The sequence below is a fragment of the Rhineura floridana genome, chromosome 1, assembly GCF_030035675.1.
Source record: "Rhineura floridana isolate rRhiFlo1 chromosome 1, rRhiFlo1.hap2, whole genome shotgun sequence".
NCBI lineage: Eukaryota > Metazoa > Chordata > Lepidosauria > Squamata > Rhineuridae > Rhineura > Rhineura floridana.
Genome location: NC_084480.1, coordinates 148693026 through 148705621, shown reverse-complemented (window position 1 = coordinate 148705621; position 12596 = coordinate 148693026).

Sequence of the window (12596 nt, the reverse complement as noted above, 5' to 3'; positions counted from 1 at the left end):
CTTTCTAGTTCTCTTATTCAACACAGACGGGAATACGGAACCGTTTGCATTCCGAAATAATCCTTGGGTCACACCATGTCATACGCCCACGCCACTGAGAAACTGTCCCGTACAAGATTCGTAGCCTGCAACTGTTTAATCCAAATCCAGTTGCTAGATTATTAATGAGGATCAATCAAATGGATCATATCTCATCAGTCCTAAAACAGCGTTAGTAGCTTCTGGTCCAAATCCCAGCACAAATCAGCGCTGGCCTTAATCTTTCTTTAAAAAAAACTCAGCTTGAATAACTCAGGTATCTGAAATATCACCTTCTTGCTTGTTGCTTGAAACAAGCAAGAATCATAGAGTTGGAAGGGGCCTTGTAGGCCATCGAGTCCAACCCCCTGCTCACAGCAGGAAATCCACAGCTAGAGCATCTCCCGCAGGTAGCTGTCCAGCCTCTGAAGACATCCAGCGAAGGGGATCCCACCACCTCCCTAGGCAGTCGGTTCCATTGCTGAACTGCCCTTACTGTCAAGAAGTTCCTTCTAATGTCCGGTCTGAATCTACGCTCCTGCAACTTAAAACCATTAGACCTAGTCCTACCCTCTGGGACAGCAGAGAACAAATCTGTTCCCTCCTCTATGTGACAGCCCTTCAGGTACTTAAAGAGTGCGATCATGTCACCCCTCAGCCTTCTCTTCACCAGACTGAACATGCCAAGTTCCTTCAACCTTTCCTCATAAGACTTGTTCTCCATACTGGCTATCATCCTCGTCGCCCTCTTCTGAACCTGCTCTAACGAGGCGCCCAGAACTGAACGCAGTATTCCAGATGAGGCCTGACTAATGCAGAATATAGTGGGACTATTACTTCCCTCGACCTGGAAACTATAGCTCTGTTTATGCAGCCCAAAACCGCATTTGCCTTTTTTGCCGCAGCATCACACTGCTGGGTGTGATGTTCAACTTGTGATCCACTACAATTCCAAGGTCCTTCTCACACGCACTACTGCTAAGCCGGGTATTTCCCATCCTGTCCCCATGCATTTTGTTTTTGTGACCTAAATGCAGAATCTTGCATTTGTCTTTATTGAATTTCATTTTATTAATTTCAGCCCAATTTTCTAGTCTATCCAGGTCCCTTTGGATTTTATTCCTGTCTTCCATTGTGTTAGCTATCCCTTCCAGTTTCATATCATCCGCAAACTTCATAAGGCTTCCCTCCACCCCATCATCTAAGTCATTGATAAAAATGTTGAAGAGTATCGGCCCCAGGACAGAACCCTGTGGCACTCCACTCGAAACCTCCTTCCAGTCCGAAGCAGAGCCACCGATGACCACTCTTTGAGTACGGTTTTCTAACCAGTTGTGAATCCACCTGACAGTATTTCCATCTAGTCTGCATTTGACCAGTTTGCTAATCAAAAGGTCGTGGGGGACTTTGTCAAATGCTTTGCTGAAATCTAGATGGATGACATCTACAGCATTTCCACCATCTACTAAACTAGTGACCCGATCAAAAAAAGAGATGAGATTAGTTTAACAGGATTTTTTCTTGACAAACCCATGCTGACTCCTACTAATCACAGCATTGTCATCTAGATAGTTGCCAATGGACTCTTTTATTATCTGTTCTAATATCTTTCCCGGTATTGAAGTCAGACTGACCGGCCTGTAATTCCTCGGATCTTCTGTTTTACCCTTTTTAAAGAGCGGGACGATGTTTGCCCGTCTCCAATCCTCCGGCACCTCTCCCGTTCTCCAGGATTTCTCAGAGAGGATGGCAAGAGGTTCCGAGAGTACATCAGCTGTGCTATTCCAGTTTTTTTGGGGGGGTGGTTCTGTTTTAATTTCTTATTTTTTAATTGTAAACTGCTTTAGAAGTTTTTAAAACTAAAAAAAAAGCAGAATTAAATGTTTTAATAAATAAGGAGTGACATCAAGGAGGATAATCTCACCTGGATTTGGGGGGTTGTTTGTGCCAGTTCAGGCAGTGAGACATGAGCGACTGAAAGTGTGAACTGAAAAGTCCCATATTCAAATCTCACCTTAACCATGAACTCACTGGTGATCTTAGGCAATCTACTGATTTTCAGACACCCATATGTGACATGGGGATACCAACACTGGCCTACTTTACAGGTGTGTTGTGAAGATTACTGAGATAATGCCTATAAATAGTACAATAACTCAAAAATGGCTAGATACACATTATTATTTCCTGGGGTCCAGTGTATCTCGATTATTTTCCTATGTTCTAGGCACTGTGCTATGAAGCCCTTGCCCTCTCAGTTCAAATATGAGGCTGAAATCCATTCCTAACCCCACTTTCCTGGGAGTAGGCCCCACTAAATTCAAGAGGAATTACTTCTGAGTTGAGATGGTTAGGAGTGAGCTGTTATGTGGCAAATGAATGCTGCAGTTGCAAGGGTTCTATTGCTTCCATGTCCAGAACAGCAATCTATGCATTCTCATCTCTCCATTTATTTTGCATTTCATGTTTAAGAAGTTTTTTTTAATTTAGTTAGATTGCATAATCTGCCCTACCTCAAGGTTACATGACTCTTTGCCACTCTGCCAGAATAGACACAATAAAGGTGTGAATCATACACAATGGCCGTATGCTGAATCTGACATTACAGATTCAATTATTGAAGGGTTTTGTCTGCAATTCTGCACTCAGGCTGCTCTTAACATCAGTGCGGCTTGAACAACCTCACCGTGAGCAGGGTTGCAGCCAGTTCCTGCTGTTGTTCAGTCTGTTCTGTATTTATTATGTTTTAACTATTTTTATTGCCTTTAAAGCTGTCTCAAACACTGTGAGGAAAAAGAGTGAAAATCTATAAATATTTTTCAACCTTTACAGTTTATGGGTACATTATATGGAGCTTGTTTTCCATTAATAGCCAGCCCTTGGCAGTAATGACTCATCCTTTCAAGATTCTAGGTAGAACTGTCAACTGCTTTTTTTTACTGAGTCTTCTTCTGTTGCCTTAACTGCAACCCATCACTCAGAAATTAGTGTGAAATTTTTTCTATCATTTTATTTATTTATTGTTACATTTATATCCCACCATTCCTCCAAGGAGCTCAAGGTGGCGTACATGGTTCTCCTACCCCTCCATTTTATCTTCACAACAACCCTGTGAGGTAGGTTAGGCTGAGAGACTGTGACTGACCCAAGTTCACCCAGCAAGCTTCATAGCTGAGTCAGTATTTGAAACCTGGTCTCCCAGGTCCTAGTTCAACACTCTAACCACTACACCACACTGGCTCTCAGATTTTGTCTTTATCTGCTCCTATCAGGCTGCTACTAAAAGCACAAGAGTCACTTTTTTTTAAACAAGGTGGCAACTCCAGTCCCTTCAACACCGGATCTTGTATGCTGACAGCCATTCTATACAATACACACAGGTTGAGCTGGGTGAATCCTGGACTCTACACTACTGATAGTATCAGAGGAAGAGGTGTGCTAAATTCTTTTTAAATTTTTATTTATGATTTTCCAAAATACACATATATATTGCACACTGTCTGAAATATTTGTTTACTACATGCAGGGAAGGTTTTTAATTTAGTTTTACATGGGTGGGTATTAAAAATGTGACCGCCACCTCGCCACCTGTGGCCTGAAGTGGCACAGGTCACACTGTTCTAAACATCATGTGGTGGCATGGCTCAGAGCCCTTTGTTTTATTTATTTAACAAAATGTATATATCACTTGAATGTAAAGGCCTCTAAACAGTTTATAAAAAACATTAAAATTATCAGTAAAACCATTAAAAAACAAGTAATTAAAACATAGTGAAAATAATTAAAACAGCTACTAACTAAAAATATATAACAGCTCAACATCTGTGTATCTGAAAAGGCTTGCCTAAACAGAAAAGTTTAAGCAGGCACCAAAAGGAATGCATTGAAGGCAAGAGCCTGATGTCAAAGGGCAGGGAGTTCCAAAGAGTAGGTGCTGCCACACTAAGAACAATTTCTTACAAGCGCAGAACTAGTATTATGTGGCACCTGTAACAGTGCCTATTCTTCAGAATGAATTGCTCAAGTGGGCACATATTGGGTAAGGCGGTCTCGCAAGTAAACTGATCCCAAACTGTTACTGGCTTTATATACTAGCAGTGAGTAGTGCAGATCTCTGAACAGAGGTGTTATACTCTGACACAGTGTCACCGTCATCAGCAATCTGGCTGCAGCATTCTGTACTAATTGCACTTTCTGGGTTAAGTACCAGGGAAGCCTCACATACAGAGCATTGCAGTAATCCAGTCTTAAAGTCACCGATGCCTCAACTACTGGCATTCTGGTCCAAGAATGGTCATAGTTTCACCAGATGCAGCTGATAAGAGGCACTTCTTTGTTATGAAGTGTGGATCTATACAAATTAGAAGTGAAAACTGCTACCGAAGATGCAAAGGAATCCCACTATGCTTCAGATTGTACTGGGGAGCAAGAGAAGTTGATTTAGTAGGTTGGTTAACTATTGTTTTGGGATATTTATATATTAGAAGAAACCCTGCCTTGTACTGGCCACAAGTCATATTCAAAACACACTGCAGGGAATATGGGATGAAATGTTCAGAAAGTACCGGCCATCCTGCTTCAGCTGCTGCAAAGGATAGGAGAATAACATGGTATGGTTATATCTAACCTGTGTACCTATTTAATTTACTATATTGTGCAGCTGTAGAGTTAAGGCAGACTCACATGTTGGGCTCGCTTAAAACTTAGGGTTGTGTTCAACCTAAGTTCTAGAGTAGATTCTTTAAAATTAATGAACTTATATTAGTCATGTCTATTAACTTTGAGTAGGACAAGCATTTAATACCACACCTGGCCTGCATAAAACTGCATTATCACTTGGCCTTAAAGCAGGGTAAGGTTATCACTGGAAACAAGTCATGATATCGATATATAACCTCCAGTAAGCAAGTATAGTAGAGTGCTGCTGGATCAGATCAAAGGACCGCTCAGTCCCGCATCCTGTTCTCACAGTGGCCAACCAGATGCCTACAGTATATATATTGCCTCCACCAAGAATATCTGATCCAGCAGCAGTGCTGTAACTAGGCAAGTGCAACAGGTGCACAGGCACAGGATGAAGGGGCCCCTGAAATGGAACTGACAAAAAAAATGGTCAAAAATATAATAATATTTTCACATTTTAACTTTCGCCGCTGTGCTCTGCTGTGTGGTTCAGATGTTGGTGAAGCGAGTGCGTCGAGTGGGCGCAGGCAGCCCATTGTGTTATTTAGCAGTTTAGCGGTTGGTCATTGCATCACTCAGTCCCTGGACGCTCTCGACGCCCTCTGCTCACCAACATCTGAATGACTGAATCGCAGGACTGATCGATGCATCACGCAGGCGACGGGAGTGAACGTTTATGTTTATGTCGTGGTTTATGCCGCTTTTTACCCAACGACCACAGCTGAAAATATTGTTGACGCTGTTTGTTAACTAGTCTGACTTCGACTTGTGATTCGATAGCGAACGAATTACTTTGTTTTCGCGTTTATGTGTTATTGTGAAAACAGGTAGGTAAGCTTTATTAAATAATAAAAATCTCAAAAATACGTTTGTATATTTTAAGGTTAAGGTGGCGACTCATCTATTTGAATTTAGCGATGTAGTTTTTTGAAGTTTTCTTCAATAATAATTGGTATATTACATTATTTTGCTACAATTCTATACCGGGGTAGATATTTTAATTTATTAAATTTATATTGTACATAAATTAAATTAAATTAAATTAAAAATTAAATACGTATGTGATTGTGAAATTAATTTATAAGGCATACAAAAACTTAGCTCATAATTATCGTTATTATTAAAGTAAAGATAACGTCGAATGCAAATAATTATAAATATAGGAACATATTTATATAAAAGATTATCATTGTAATACTTAAGCTCTTAAATTTTCAGAAGATGTGATGATTTTAAACTTTTTGAGATTTTTTATCGATTTAATTTTTTTTATATTTTTTAATTATTTAAAGAATAAAGAGTCCAGAGTTTTGTCCAGGGTCTGGGGTGTATGTCTTAGACCCTTCACTTTTTTGGGAGCAGGGTCCCTATGTTTCCAGCATCCTATGAGCCAATCCACATGAAAGGGGAGTGTGTTAGCTGCTGAGTAGGGTCTTCTAACATGCTTCCTTGTCCTTTCCTGCTGATTGGAGCCAATCAGAGTGAAAGGAGGTGAGTCAGCCACTGAGAAGACTCTGCTCAGTAGCTAGCTCTCTCCCTTTTGATGCTTATTGGCTCCTAGGGACATCTGTTGTTGAGAGAGAAGGCACATAACAAGGATCTCATTCGCAAGCCAGCAGAAAAAAAAGATGGGAGTGATGTGGCTATGACTACCATGAAGGGACCTGGCACTTCTTAATTTGCCACTACACTATTGCTGTCCAATACGACTGGGAGAGACCCCTCTCTGATGTCTTGGGGAAATGGAGCCAGTCAGTGTGCGTAGATAGACAATACTGAGCTAGGAGAGACCAATGGTTTGACCCCATAAAAGCTGGTGTGCCAGCTTCCTATGAGGAGGAGGGGTGCTTCACCCTTGCCTTACTGCTCCATTGAAAGTTGCTGTCTCCCAAAGCAGTTTTTCGCTTGGAAGAACAGTGTTCAGGGTTGAAATGCGCACATATTCATGTAATGTGTTGTTTGGACCTCAATGAGTATTTCTGCAGAGTAATTTTAAGTGCAATATATATGGATTTATTACATCTGTGTGTCGTCTCCATGTCTCTTATTGAGGCTCTGGTTCTGGGGTGCCAATGTATTTCCCAAACCATCAGGCTTTAGCGTTTTGCACATGCAAAACAGTAACTGGCCAGAGTGAGGTGCACTGTTCCACTTGCAGCACTAATTTCCCCCATCTGGGTTTGTGTGTGTGTGCCTGTGCATCTATCTGAGGAAGGGGATTCTCCATACCATACCATGGGCTCCTGCTGGAAGGAAGGGTGGGATATAAATTAAATAATAAATACAGTTCCCAGCAATTCTCTCGACCAAAACTCAATACTAGCGTCTGCTGGGGTCCGGGGGGGAGGGGGATCCTCTCCTGAAGAGTTTCAATGACAAAAGGGTCTCCCTGGCCCATTCACCATTGCTAGGCAACTGATTGGCCCATTATCTTACCTGGCCAATCTATTTGGTTAACAAAAGACTCATTTGACCAGCAGAGAGTTCCTCATTCCAAGGCACAGGATTCCAAATCAGAGGCTGGAAAGGGGACCCACAGGAATCATCCATCCCAACCCCCATGCTCATAACACTATCCTTCTGGGACGACTGGCTGAGTTGGGAGTGGGAGGGACTGCATGGCAGTGGTTCTGCTCCTACTTGGCGGGTTGCCTCCAGAAGGTGGTGCTTGGGGAGCATTGCTCGGCACCCTGGACTCTCCAGTATGAGGTTCCGCTGGGGTCAGTTCTGTCCCCCATGCTGTTCAACATCTACATCATGGGTTCTCAACAAGGGGGGAATTCCCCCCCAGGGGGGAATTTTAGGGTTGCGGGGGGGAATTGGGACCACTATTCAGCAAAGTGTGATGTCCTGTAGATTATGTACAATCTGTAAAATTGTAGTTTGTTTTTAATTTAATCTGCGACATTCAATAACGTTTATTGAATGTCACAGATTAAAATCGATTCTTGAACATGCAGCATTATTTTCATTTGCAAAATTAAATTATTATTTAAAGACCAGAAAGTGCTCCAAGAAATTCTGTTATAATATAAACTAAGAAATTTTTCTCTCACGAGAAACACCACCGTCACTCGTGAAACGTCAACACGCTATGAGAGACTATCTTGGGAAGCGGGGAATTATATTCTGAACAATGGTGAAAGGGGGGAATGGAGCAAAAAAGGTTGAGAACCACTGATCTACATGAAACCATTGTGTGTGGTCATCCAGAGCTTTGGAGTGCGTTGCCATCAGTATGCTGATGACATGCAGCTCTATTTCTCCTTTTCATCTTCTTCAGGTGATGCTGTCAATTTGCTGAACTGGTGCCTGGCTGCGACAATGGACTGAATGAGGGCTAATAAACTGAGGCTCAATCCAGACAAGACTGAGATGCTGCTAGTGGGTGGTTCTTCTGACCGGATGGAGGATGTCCAACCTGTCCTGGATGGGGTTGCACTCCCCCTGAAGGAGCAGGTTCATAGCTTGAAACATCTCTGTCACTTGAGGCTCAGGTAGCCTCGGTGGCATGGAGTGCCTTCTACCAACTTCGGTTGGTGGCCCAGCTACGCCCCTATCTGGACAGGGATAACCTGGCATCAATTGTCGCAAAGGGATTGCGAAGAGCTCCAAAAAGATATCTCCAAACTGAGTGAATGGGTGGAAAAATGGCAAATGCAATTCAATATAAACAAGTGTAAAATTATGCATATTGGAGCAAAAAATCTGAATTTCACATATACGCTCATGGGGTCTGAACTGGCGGTGACCGACCAGGAGAGAGACCTCGGGGTTGTGGTGGACAGCACGATGAAAATGTCGACCCAGTGTGCGGCAGCTGTGAAAAAGGCAAATTCCATGCTAGCAATAATTAGGAAAGGTATTGAAAATAAAACAGCCGATATCATAATGCCGTTGTATAAATCTATGGTGCGGCCGCATTTGGAATACTGTGTACAGTTCTGGTCGCCTCATCTCAGAAAGGATATTATAGAGTTGGAAAAGGTTCAGAAGAGGGCAACCAGAATGATCAAGGGAATGGAACGACTCCCTTACGAGGAAAGGTTGCAGCATTTGGGGCTTTTTAGTTTAGAGAAAAGGCAGGTCAGAGGAGACATGATAGAAGTGTATAAAATTATGCATGGCATTGAGAAAGTGGATAGAGAAAAGTTCTTCTCCCTCTCTCATAATACTAGAACTCGTGGACATTCAAAGAAGCTGAATGTTGGAAGATTCAGGACAGGTAAAAGGAAGTACTTCTTTACTCAGTGCATAGTTAAACTATGGAATTTGCTCCCACAAGATGCAGTAATGGCCACCAGCTTGGATGGCTTTAAAAGAAGATTAGACAAATTCATGGAGGACAGGGCTATCAATGGCTACTAGCCGTGATGGCTGTGCTCTGCCACCCTAGTCAGAGGCAGCATGCTTCTGAAAACCAGTTGCCGGAAGCCTCAGGAGGGGAGAGTGTTCTTGCACTCGGGTCCTGCTTGCGGGCTTCCCCCAGGCACCTGGTAGGCCACTGTGAGAACAGGATGCTGGACTAGATGGGCCACTGGCCTGATCCAGCAGGCTCTTCTTATGTTCTTATGTTCTTATGTCCATGCTCTGGTAACCTCCAAGTTAAGATTACTGCAATGCGCTCTATGTGGGGCTGCCTTTGAAGACGGTTCAGAAACTTGTGCAAAATGCAGCTTGTACAAAATGCAGAGGCCAGATTGGTAACAGGGACCAGACGGTTCGAATATATAAAACCGATTCTGGCCTGCTTGCATTGGCTGCCTGTATGTTTCCGAGCTCGATTCAAGGTGCTGATTTTAACCTATAAAGCCTTACATGGCTTAGGACCACAATACCTGATCGAACGCCTCTCCCAACACAAACCCACCCGTATACTACGCTCAACATCCTCTGGGTGCCTCCTCCGAGGGAAGCTGGGAGGCTGGCAACAAGGGAGACGGCCTTCTCAGTGGTGGCCTCCAAATTATGGAATGATCTTTTCCAATAACACTGTTATCTTTTCGGTGCCAGGTCAAGACTTTCCTCTTCTCCCAGGCATTTTAGCATGTGTTTTTAAGCTGCTTTTTAAAAATGTGTTTTTAAATTGTTGTAAACTGCCCAGATAGCTTCAGCTATGGGACAGTATACAAATGCAATAAATAAATAAATAAATAAATAAATAATGAAGCTCAAGAGATTATCAAACTGAGCCCACAGATCTAAAGAGTTAGGTAAGTTGGAGGGAGGAAAATATGTATTAAGACAGACTAAAGTTGTCCTATTGGAAAGTTCTTTCAGGACTGGAAGAAAGGCATCTCTACAATAGGAGCCAGGTAATACTGATATAGAACCTCTGATGTCAACAGAGATCAAAGTAGCTAGCCCACCCATACCCTGTCCGAAATTGTGTTTCATAAAATCATAGAAAAGTTGAGTTGGAAGGGGCCTATAAGGCCATCAAGTCCAACCTTGTGGCAGGATAGAAAAAGGATCTATAGCCATGAACCTGGGGAAAACTCTCCAATAGCCATGTCTCTTGTAAACAAATTATTTTAAATTTAGTTAAAAAGGTTTTAAAATCAGTATCATTACACTTACTATGCCAGCCTGCCACATTTCAAGATAAAAGGTTTAGTCATGGGCAAGGAACAATACAATCAAGAGTCTGCTCTGAATCACCAAAAATGCAACAGTTGTCCTTTGACAACTCCAAAGAATGTAAGTCAGGCATAGCTGGACAGCCCCATCAGAATTGGGTGAACCAAGTTTGTGTGGTTCCAATTATTTATTTATTTATTACATTTCTACCCTGCCTTTCTTTGCGTCGAAAGATTGAAACCTAAGCCAGCTTACATATGGTTCCCAGGCAGTCTCTCATCCAGGCACTAACCAGACCTGATCCTGCTTAGTTTTAGCAGGGAGCTGGCCTTATGTGCCTTCAGACCATAGCCTGGGACTTACCACACAGCTATCCAATTCCTAGTAGTAGCAGTAGTAGTTGGAGAATGCAGAGGCTTCCTAGTCCAGTCTATCTCAAAAGGATGGGTGTTCGTAGGAGATTGGTTAAAATTGCCATCAGTAGCCGCAGGAGGTAAGGACATCCCTCGGACTGAAATGGGATGTAAGGGTGAGGCGACTGAAGGAGCAGCTTGTTTAATGTTTCCAGCAGGAGGGAACGTTGTTAAGGGTAGCTCAGCCTGAGGAGAGTTATTTCGTAGATTTATTCCCTTTAGAGAGACTAATTTGCTTTTTAGAATTTCAAGCCGGCCTAAAATAGTCTGCTTTTCATTTGAAAGATTTCCAAAGGACCTCAAAAGATCCTCCTCCACAGGCTCTGGATATCCTAGAAACTCTCTCATGTAGGGCATAAACCCCCCAGAACTGCTGAAACCTCCCACTGGGTGAGATGGCAACCCATTATCCTGTTGTAACTTATATAAAGGTTCATGCTTTGAGGTAGAATTATGGTGAAAATGATCTGCAGATTTAGACTGACTTGAGGAGGTGGCATGGTTCCGAAACAAGGGGAGAGTACCCTCAGTCCTAAACACTCGTTTAGGGAATATCCCAGCCACAGCTAGTGATTCCTTGGATCACAAGACAAAGGAGGGGAGCTGGGGGGTATTAAATACCAGAAGGATCCTTTTAAAACCTGGGCATGAAGGAAGGTGGGTTAATTGAATCAAATCAAGGCAGGCAAAGGAAGATGGAAAGCAAGGTCTGAGAGTAATGATTCCAATCCACAAAAGCTTGTGCCATAATAAATGTGGGTTAAGTCTTTAAGCTACCACAGGACACGGCAAGGCTCTTTTTCTGTACAGACCGCTGCTCCTCTGGAAATTGTCCCAAGTGGGCTGCTAGTACCACTCACAGGGGTGAAGTCATCAGAGGTCTCTGGGGTCTTAGAACCTTTAATTTTTGGGAGCAGGGTTCCAGCAGGATCTCAATGTCTCCAGCATCCTACGAGCCAATCAGTATGAAAGGAGAGTGTGTTAACCATGAGAAGACTCTTCTAACAGGCTTCCTTGTCCTTTCTTCCTGATTGGAGCCAATCCGAGTGAAAGAAGGCAAGTCAGCCACCAAGAAGGCTCTTTTCAGTAGCTAACACTCCCCTGTTTCTGCACTTACTGGTTCCTAGTTTGTTGTTGTGGGAGAAGGCACTAACAAGGATCTCATTCAGCAAAAAAGGGAGGGGGGGTAGCTGTGACTGATGAAGGGACCCTACACTTCTGAACTGACCACTACACTACTGACTATGCATATGCTCTCAGAAGAAAGCTCGATTGTAAGTTGCTCCCAAGCAAAGTTGAAATCATAAGCACACTGATGAGGAAGTATGCGCCGTTGGATTTAGTTGGCTTTTGTTTTCGATGCAATGTTGCATTCATTCATTGGAGTTCACTCATGGCCGAGTAAGATTGTCTTCCAGGGTAAGGTCTTTAACGGTGGGTCGTGACCGTGGAGGCCAATTCTGGATCCACACAGCCTCCCACAGTGAGGACATAGGTTTCCAGATGGAAGATGGTCATGATGAGGATCTGCTTGACGTGCCTTCCGCTTTGCTCGTTTGTCCCTTTCGCCCTGTACTCCTGCTTCTTCAACGTCCATAGCACTTTGATAATGGCCGACCTCCAATTGGGACGCTCATGGGCCAAAATTTCCCAGCTCTCGATGCTCATGTTACATTTTTTTTCGATTAGCTTTGAGAACATCTTTAAACCTCTTTTGCTGTCCACTTCATTTGGGAGAATGCAGGACTCGCAGAGCTCAGACGATGCTGAATTTCAGCGCCGATGTCAGCTTTTACGGAGATAATTCAGAGCTTGGAAAAGTTACTTTTTTTTAACTACAACTCCCATCAGCCCAATCCAGTGGCCATGCTGGCTGGGGCTGATGGGAGTTGTAGTTCAAAA